Here is an 8580-nt window from a genome sequence, read left to right as displayed (position 1 = left end):
GGAGTGGGGGGTGAAGGGAGCCTGGGGGACAGGAGTCAGGGTCGAATGCTGCTGGCAGCCGTCCGGGACATATGGTGACTGGGCCTCTGGCTTCCTCTAAGTCTGCGCACCTGCCCGGGCCTGCGTGGACGCCGTCCACCTGCCACTCGCAGCCCCGGTTTCCTGAGGATTAAAGGCCCAGGACAGAGGTGCCAGCTGGCAGCCAGCTTCTCAGCTCAGCCTCTGTCGTCTGTGGCTGCCTCGTGGGGCAGTTTCATGCACAGCCCGCATGCCTTTGGTCTCTTCGGTCCTTTGTACCTCCCGCAGCGCGTTGGGACTCGCCCTTGTCCGACATGGAGTGATCCTGTGTCCCAGGTCTGCTGTGTCAGGCACAGAGGTGCGTCCTGCCGGCGGTTGTATTTATAAGGCACTCTTAGCCCACCTCAGCGCCAGCGCCGTGCGGGACAGTATGAATTCTGCAGTCTTTAAGTTACTAAAGTATTTAAGTTTAAAGATCAGCTTAGAGGGGAGGCCAGACTCCGTCCCATCAATCTGGATCCATCCAGATCTTCCACGTAGCTAGAGAAGGAAGGTGCTGTATTCTTGGGAAAGCAGCACACGAGTGGTCAGATATCCCAAGGAGCCCGGCATTAAATGGTGAGGCTTGAACGCAATGCAGTGTACACATATTTTGCCCAAATTCCTAAGGGGGGTCTGAACAGAGCACCTAGAAATAAAGAGCATTATCTGGTCTGGAACTTTTTATTTTTATATGGAGAACCTGGAATGACTCGAGTCAGCCGAGTCTTACCCACAAGGAATTTGCCTTACCCCTTTGGAAAACCATGCGGAATCATGCTTGTTGGCTCAAAGAAAGTCTGACAATAAAAGATATTAGCTAAAAAAAAAAAAAAAAAAGAACAAGGAAAAAAAAGAGAGTGAAGCCAGCCTGCTCCTTGGAGGCAAGGATTCTGAAGCTTTGTTTGACATGACATACTTTGGACATGTTGCAAGGAGGGACCAGTCCTTGGAGAAGGACGTCATGCTTGGGAAGGTGGCGGGACAGTGCAGGATAGGAAGACTCTCTATAAGATGGATTGATTCAGTTACTGGGGTAATGGATGTAGGTGTGTCGGAGATAGCGAGATTGACACAGGACAGAGTAGGGTTTAGGGCTGGTGTACATAGGGTTGCTATGAGTCACAGGTGACTTTATGGCACATAACAACAACAACAACAATAATAGCGTAATATCTATAAGCATTCAGTGGAGATCTGATACTGCAAACATACGTATCAGCCATTAATTATCTAAAATTGCACCACTTTTATTGGTCCCTTGTACATCCACTAGAAAATAAATCAACTTTCAATACACATACACATATTTTCTTTTCTTTTTCTCCATGCACTTTCTCCAGATTCTCCAGATCAATAAGTTCATTCTCCCCTGGTAAGGACATATTTATGGTTACATAGAAGGAATGCTTCTTACCTGCACACTCAGAGAGGCCAAGTTCTCATCACCATGATCCGGCTGGAAAAGTCAGTTTTTTAGGAACAGTCCTCCTTGGTTCCCATATTCACTACTAGCTCTAAGTGTAAGCTGAATTATGATAACCATGATATTCAATGTCAAGCAGTTTTGGGGTATTAAATAACAATTAATAAGCAGAATGCTATGGAAAATCCAATATTATAAGGTAACAATTTAGAAACTATTATCAACTCAAGATTGAAACCAGGACAAGGGCTATATGTAAAATGTAAAGATGATTTTTTTCTGTGGTTTATTACATTTTCAAAGTAGCACACAATTCTATTATAAAGATGAGCTATCTATAATTTATCATTTATTAGTTTATCATGTCAAAGAAGAAGGCTGTTTGTATATGATGTTCACTTTTGAGTAGAAAAGCCACACATGGGGTTTATAGCCTTGGATCTATATGTAGAATAGATCATTTGGGAGTCTGAGCTTTATGAAAAGGAATGTGGCATCAGCATTGGAAGAACTAGACTCATCAACAACCTGCATTATGCAGATGAGACAACCTTGCTTGTTGAAATGGAGGACCCTCACTCAGCATAATGTCCTCCATGGTCACCCATTTTTAATAATATTGCATGAGTTCCTTGTTTTTCAATGCGACATAGTATTCCATTGTGTGAGTATACATACCACAGCTTCTCTATCCATTTGTTTGTTGATGGGCACTTGGGCTGTTTCCAACTCTTTGCTATTGTGAAGAAAGCAGCAATAAACATGGGTGTGCATATATCTGCTTGAGTGGCAGTTATGGTTTCTTTAGGGTATATTCCCAGTAGTGGAATTGCTGGGTCAAGTGGTATTTCTATTTCCAACTTTTTGAGAAAGCGCCATAGAGCCTTCCATAGTGGTTGCACCATTTTACACTCCCACCAACAGTGAATATGGGTTCCAGTCTCTCCACAGCTTCGCCAGCATTTGTTGTTTGCTGTTCCATTAAATTTTGCTATTCTTACTGGGATGAGATGATATCTCATAGTTGTTTTGATTTGCATATCTCTTAGAGATAGGGATTGTGAACATTTCTTTATGTGTTTGTGTGTCATCTGAATGTCTCCTCTGGTGACATGTCTGTTCATATCCTGTGCCCATTTTGCAATTGGGTTATTTACCTTTATTTTGTTGTGGTATTCGAGTACTCTATAAATTTTAGATGTAAGTCCCTTATCAGACATGTCATTACCAAATATTTTTTCTCAGGCTGTGGCTAAATAGACAAATATTGTATAATGCCACTGTTATAGAACAGGACTGATATGGGTGTTGGGGGGAAATTAAGAAAAGAGGGGATAAATAATGTACACAGCTTTGAAACAGATGAGGAAGAGAACTGTATAGTTGGAACATATGATTAGGTATTATTGGCATGACAAAATTCCAGAATAAAGGTTGCATAGTAAAGTTGGCTTGGGGTGGGGGGTGGGGGACGACTATATAACAATGATAGAACTTTTTTCCAAAGAAAAAAGCAAACTGAGGATGGGGGGACAGGGAGGAAAATGTGCAACAATGAATGAATGGAAATACAATAGCAAAAAGAAAACTACGTACATTCCATGTTCCAATTCTTAAATTATGTTTATCATGAAAAAAAAAAGTTTAAAAACCCCACCAACATGAGGACCTGAAGTGCTTGCCGCAGAAAGTCATGGACTGTAGTCTTCAATATGGATTGAAGGTCAACATCAAGAATACAAAAGTACTCACCACTGGGCCAATTGGAAGCACAATGAGAAATAGAGAAGTGATTAAGGATGTTAATAATTACAACTTGTTTGTCTCCACACTCAACTCTCTTGGCACCAGAAGTCGGGAAATCAGAAGAGGAATTAATTGCACTGGGAAAATCTATGGTTAGGATTCTCTGCAGAGTACTGAGAAGTGATGATGTCAGGCTAGAGACTAAGGTGTGCCTGATCCAGGTATTGATCTTCACAATCACTTGCTATGCATCAGACAAGTGGACAGTGATGAAGGCTGACAAAAGAAGAACTGATGCCTTTGAGATGTGGTGCCAGAGAAGAGTATTGAACATACCATGGACTGCCAAGAGAACAAACAGACCTGTCTTGAGGAGGGTGAAACCTAGTTTCTCTTTGGAGAATAGGATTTTGAAGCTCTGTTTCACATATTTCGGACTGTGGTCAGGAGGAACCAGTCCTTGGAGAAGGCCATCATGCTTGGAAGGGTAGAGTGATAGTACAGGAGAGGGAGACCCTGGATGAGATGGATTGATACAGTAACTGGGGGTAATAGGAGTAGGTGGTTGAAGTGAGACTGCCTTAAGATAGGGCAGGCTTCAGAGCTGTTTGTACATAGGGTCACTATGAGTGGGGACTCAACAGCACTTAACATTATTAAGGTCTGAATTTTAGCTTGTCTGACTTTAGGTATTAAGATGCAATTAAAGAGATGTATGCAGTAGGAATAGAAATTGTCACTGTTTAATAATTTAGCCAAGGGAAAGGAAGTGTAGTTAGTCACCTTTTACTAGTGGTAAAAGAACAAGATTTCCAAGCTAGAATATCTATTGAAGTAAACGGGATGCTCGTTATATTTACAGTTATTTAATACTGCATTTCTTTTACAATAATTAGTACAAGACTGTATCTAGAAGGCAGAGGTAAACAGTGTTCAAAATGTCCAAACTGTTGTAACCACTCCTTCATCTCGGAAATTAATTATTCTTTCTTTTTTCAGTGCTCCCACTCCAGTCTGTCTTTAGCCTCTGAAATTCATTGATGTTCTCACAGAAACTCAAGACAACTCTTATGTAAATTCCTCCCACAATTGTTAATTATGTAGACCAAGGTACATGGATTGTTGCAGAGACAGGTGAATAGTGGGCCAGGAACCTGCAGGCTGAGGTTGTCAGTCATTGCTTGTCAGCTATTTGTTGTCAAAACAGCTGACCTAGGTTAGATGCAGTGCCGCTAGTGAGTTTCACGAAAGCCTTATTTTGTATAGACTTCTAGAGCTATTAACTATGTTGTTGTGGCGTTGGGGTTAGAGTTAAGCTACAGAAAAATGAATACAGGTGGGACTTGTATCCTATCCTAATCTAACTTCCTTAATATGATAAATGACTTGTTCTTGAATGAGGTCTTAGGTAGCAGCAGTTAGGAAATCAAAAGACTAATTGCTCTGGGGAAAAGCTGCTGTTAGGGATCTCTTCAAAATGCTAAAGAGCAATGATGTCTGTTCTAGAGACTGAGATGTGCTTGGTCCTGGCCATTGTCTTCACAATTACTTGTTATGCATCAAAGAGCTGGACAATGACTAAGGATGACAGAATTGATGCCTTTGAGTTGTGGTGCTGGAGAAGAGTACTGAGCATACCATGGACTGCCAAGAAAACAAGCAGGTCTGAGAGTTTGAAACCAAATTTCTCTTTAGAGGCAAGGATTTTGAAGCTCTGTCTCACATACTTTGAAAATGTAGCGAGGAGGGACTCGTCTTTGGAGAAGGCCATTATGTTTGGACAGGTTAAGGGACAGAGCAGGAGAGGAAGACAACAGATGAGATGAATTAACACCATCACAGGGATAATAGGGGTAGGTATTTTGGAGATTGAGATTGTTAACAGCTTTAGTTTGCTTGGCTCCACAATTAACCCTCTTGGTATCAGCAACCAGGAAATGAAAAGACAAATTACATTGAGAAAATCTGCTGTCAGGGACATTCCAAAGTATTGAAGAGCAATAATGTCAGTCTGGAGCCTAAGGTATGCCTGATCCAAGTCATAGTCTTTGCAATTACATGTTATGCATCGGAGAGCTAGCCAATGACTAGACATGATAGAAGGAAGAGTGATGTCTTTGAGTTGTGATGAGGGATAACAGTAGTATTGAATATACCATGGACTTCTAGGAGAACAAGCTGGTTTGTCCTGGAGAGGGTGAAACCAGGCTGCTTCTTAGACACGAGGATTCTGAAGCTCTGTCGGACGTTCTTTGGGCATGTTTCAAGGAGGGACCAGCCCTTAGAGAGGGACATCATGCTTGTAAGAGTGGAGGGATAGCACTAGAAAGGAAAACCTTAAATGAGATGGATTCACTCAATGACTGGAGTAATAGGGGTAGGTGTGTCAGAGATAATAAGATTGGCTCAGGATAGAGCACAGGTACGTATGGTCACTATGAGTTGCAAGTGATTTGACAGCATATAACAATAGAAACATGTTGGAGTCAGTGAGAATGGCTAGAATAAGGCAGGGTTTAGAGCTATTGTACATGGGGTCACTATGAATTGCAGGTGACTTGATGGCACATAACAACAACAGAGAAGGAAGGGCCATATTAGTTCATTATTTGTACCACAAGTACTTCTTCTGTTTCAGGTATTATTGATGCTTTTTCACAAATGTACTTGGAGCGGCGGGATGGGTGTGGGGGGATTGTGTCCAAGGGAGGGAGTGTTTCTTTTACTTTTGAAAGAGAGGAGCGAATGGGGGGGGGCGGGGGGGGCTGGGTGGGGAGATAAGTGCAGCAATGAATGAAATGGAAATCCAAAATCTCTGTAAATGCTCATTTAAATTATTTTTTTAAAAAAGAAATATTGGATGGAAAAGTATGGAGTTAATTGTTCAAAATTCCTTTTCTAGCCACTGAATTTGACTTGGCCATGTGGATGGGTAGGAATATGCCAATAGGGCATGTTAACCTATCCACAAAAGTTTGTTTAGTCTTACCATTTCATTAGGTGATTGACTAGCCTTGCCATTAAGTTGAATGCATCCAGCAGCAGGGCGTGTCTCTCTGAAAAGTAAGCATGCAGAGGATGCCCTTCAGGACCAGATATTTTGGTGCCAGATAGACTAACAGCTGCAGTGTCAGCTAGAATTACAGCAGCAGCAATCATAACCAAAGTAGAAAACTAGAGCCCAAGTTTGTCAGACAACCGGTGAGGGTGGGGATGGTAAGTCAATATTGGCAAGTCTGAGAACTTTGTAACACTGGCCTAAAGCTTGGAGGCTGAAGGCTGAGGTGCCTGCAAGCACATTTCAGAAGCTGTTCTGACTGGATGTATGTATTCAACTAATTACCTGAATTAGAGCCTTTTGATTTCTTTAATATGGTCCTATGTGGTCTGTGAGCTATTGCTTAGAATTTTTGACCAAGTAAAGCAATAAGATTGTAAACATGATCAGATATAGTTAATCAGCTTATACTTGATTGCTAACACAATTAGAAATGCCTTGACAGTTTACCACTTGCTTTCAAGTAAATAAAAAACAATTATCCACCAGGATCCAACTTCACCAAGCTAAAGGTAAGAAATAAAGATTCTTTAAAAAGTTTATCACAGCTTTGTTCACAGTAGCAGGGAGGTGAAAACAACCTAAGTGCCCATCAACAAATGAATGGATAGAGAAGCTGTGGTGTATTCACACAATAAAATACTACACTGCTTTGAAAAACAAGGAACTCATGCAATATTATTCAAAATGGGTGACCCTGGAGGACATTATGGTGAGTGGAATATCTCAGTCACAAAAGGACAAATACTGCTTGGTGCCACTGTTGTAAAACAGGACTGACATCGGGGTTGGGGGAAGACTGAGAAAGATGGGTTCAAAAATTTATACTGCACTGAAACAAATGGGAATAAAACTGTTTATAAGGGATATGTGATTAGGTATTTTTGTCATGACAGGAGTCCAGAGCGAAGGCTGCATAGTGGAGTGGGCCTGATGGAGGGATTGTAAAACAATGAAATAATTTTTCTTTTACTTTTCCAAGAGGGTAGTGTATTGGGGGGGAGGACTGGGAGGGGAGAAAAGTGCAACAATGAATGAATAGAAATCCAAAGTCTCTGTAAATTTTCACTGAAATTAATATTTTTTTAAAGGAACCAGACGCAGTGTCTTGATGGATGGAGAGGAGATTCAAACTGTCAACAGCTTCCTCTTGCTTGGATGCACAGTTAACATCCTTGATACGAGCAGACAAGAAATAAGGAGACACATTGCACTGGGAAAATTTACAGTTAGGTACTTTTACAAATTATTAAGTCCAGTTTATACCACTATCATTCAAATATATGCACCAACAACTAGAGCGAAAGAGGACGAAATAGAAGATTTCTACCAATTTTTGCAGTCAGAAATTGTTCAAACATGCAATCACGGTGCATTGATAATAATGGGTGACTGGAACGCAAAGGTTGGGAACAGGGAAAAAGAATCAGTAGTTGGAAAACTCAGGCTTTGGTGAGAGAAATAAGGCTGGAGATAGAATGATAGAGTTCTGCACATTCGGTGATTTATTCATTGCAAATACGTTTTTATAAGAAACATAAACACGGGCTATGCACATGGACTTCACCTGATGGTATGCATAGGAATCAAATCTATTACATTTCTGGAAAGATTTGGTGGAGAAGCTCAATACTCCCAGTGAAAACCAGGCCGGGTGTGGATTGTGGGACAGACCACCAACTACTCATATGCAAATTCAAGCTGAAGTTGAGGAAAATGAAATCAAGTCCACAGAAACCAAATTTTGACCCACTCAAATTTCATAACCATCTCAGGAACAGGTTTGAAGCCTTGAGCACCAATGAGTGTAGAACAAATGAGCTCTGGGAGGATATTAAGAAAAATGTCCATGAAGAATGCAAAAGATCATTACAAAGGCTGAAGAAGAAGAAAAGACCAAGATAGATATCATATGAGACTCTGAGTATTGCATTAGAGGACTGAGAAGCCAAAACTAAAGGAAGAAATAAAGAAATCAAAGAGCTGAACAGAAAATTTCAAAAGGCAGCCCAGGATGACAAAACAAGATACTGTAATGAAATGTGCAGAGAGCTGGAGTCAGAAAATCAGAAGGGCAGAATTCACTCAGCGTTTCTTAAGCTGAAAGAGCTGAAAAGCAAATTCAAGCCACAGGTGGCAATACTTAAGGATCCTTTGGGTAGAATGTTAAATAATCCAGGAAGTATCAAGAGAAAATGGCTACAACCAGGAGAAGATAACATAGATGAATGGGACCTTCTAAGACTCAAATCCCTATGCACATCCAAAAACTTCTCCAGTAGGGTAAAAAGGG

Source organism: Elephantulus edwardii, unplaced genomic scaffold, assembly GCF_000299155.1.
Source record: "Elephantulus edwardii isolate Elephantulus edwardi_28Jun2011 unplaced genomic scaffold, EleEdw1.0 scaffold00037, whole genome shotgun sequence".
Taxonomy (NCBI): Eukaryota; Metazoa; Chordata; class Mammalia; order Macroscelidea; family Macroscelididae; genus Elephantulus; species Elephantulus edwardii.
The sequence above is the reverse complement of the archived record's forward strand: the minus strand, read 5'-3'. Positions refer to the sequence as shown.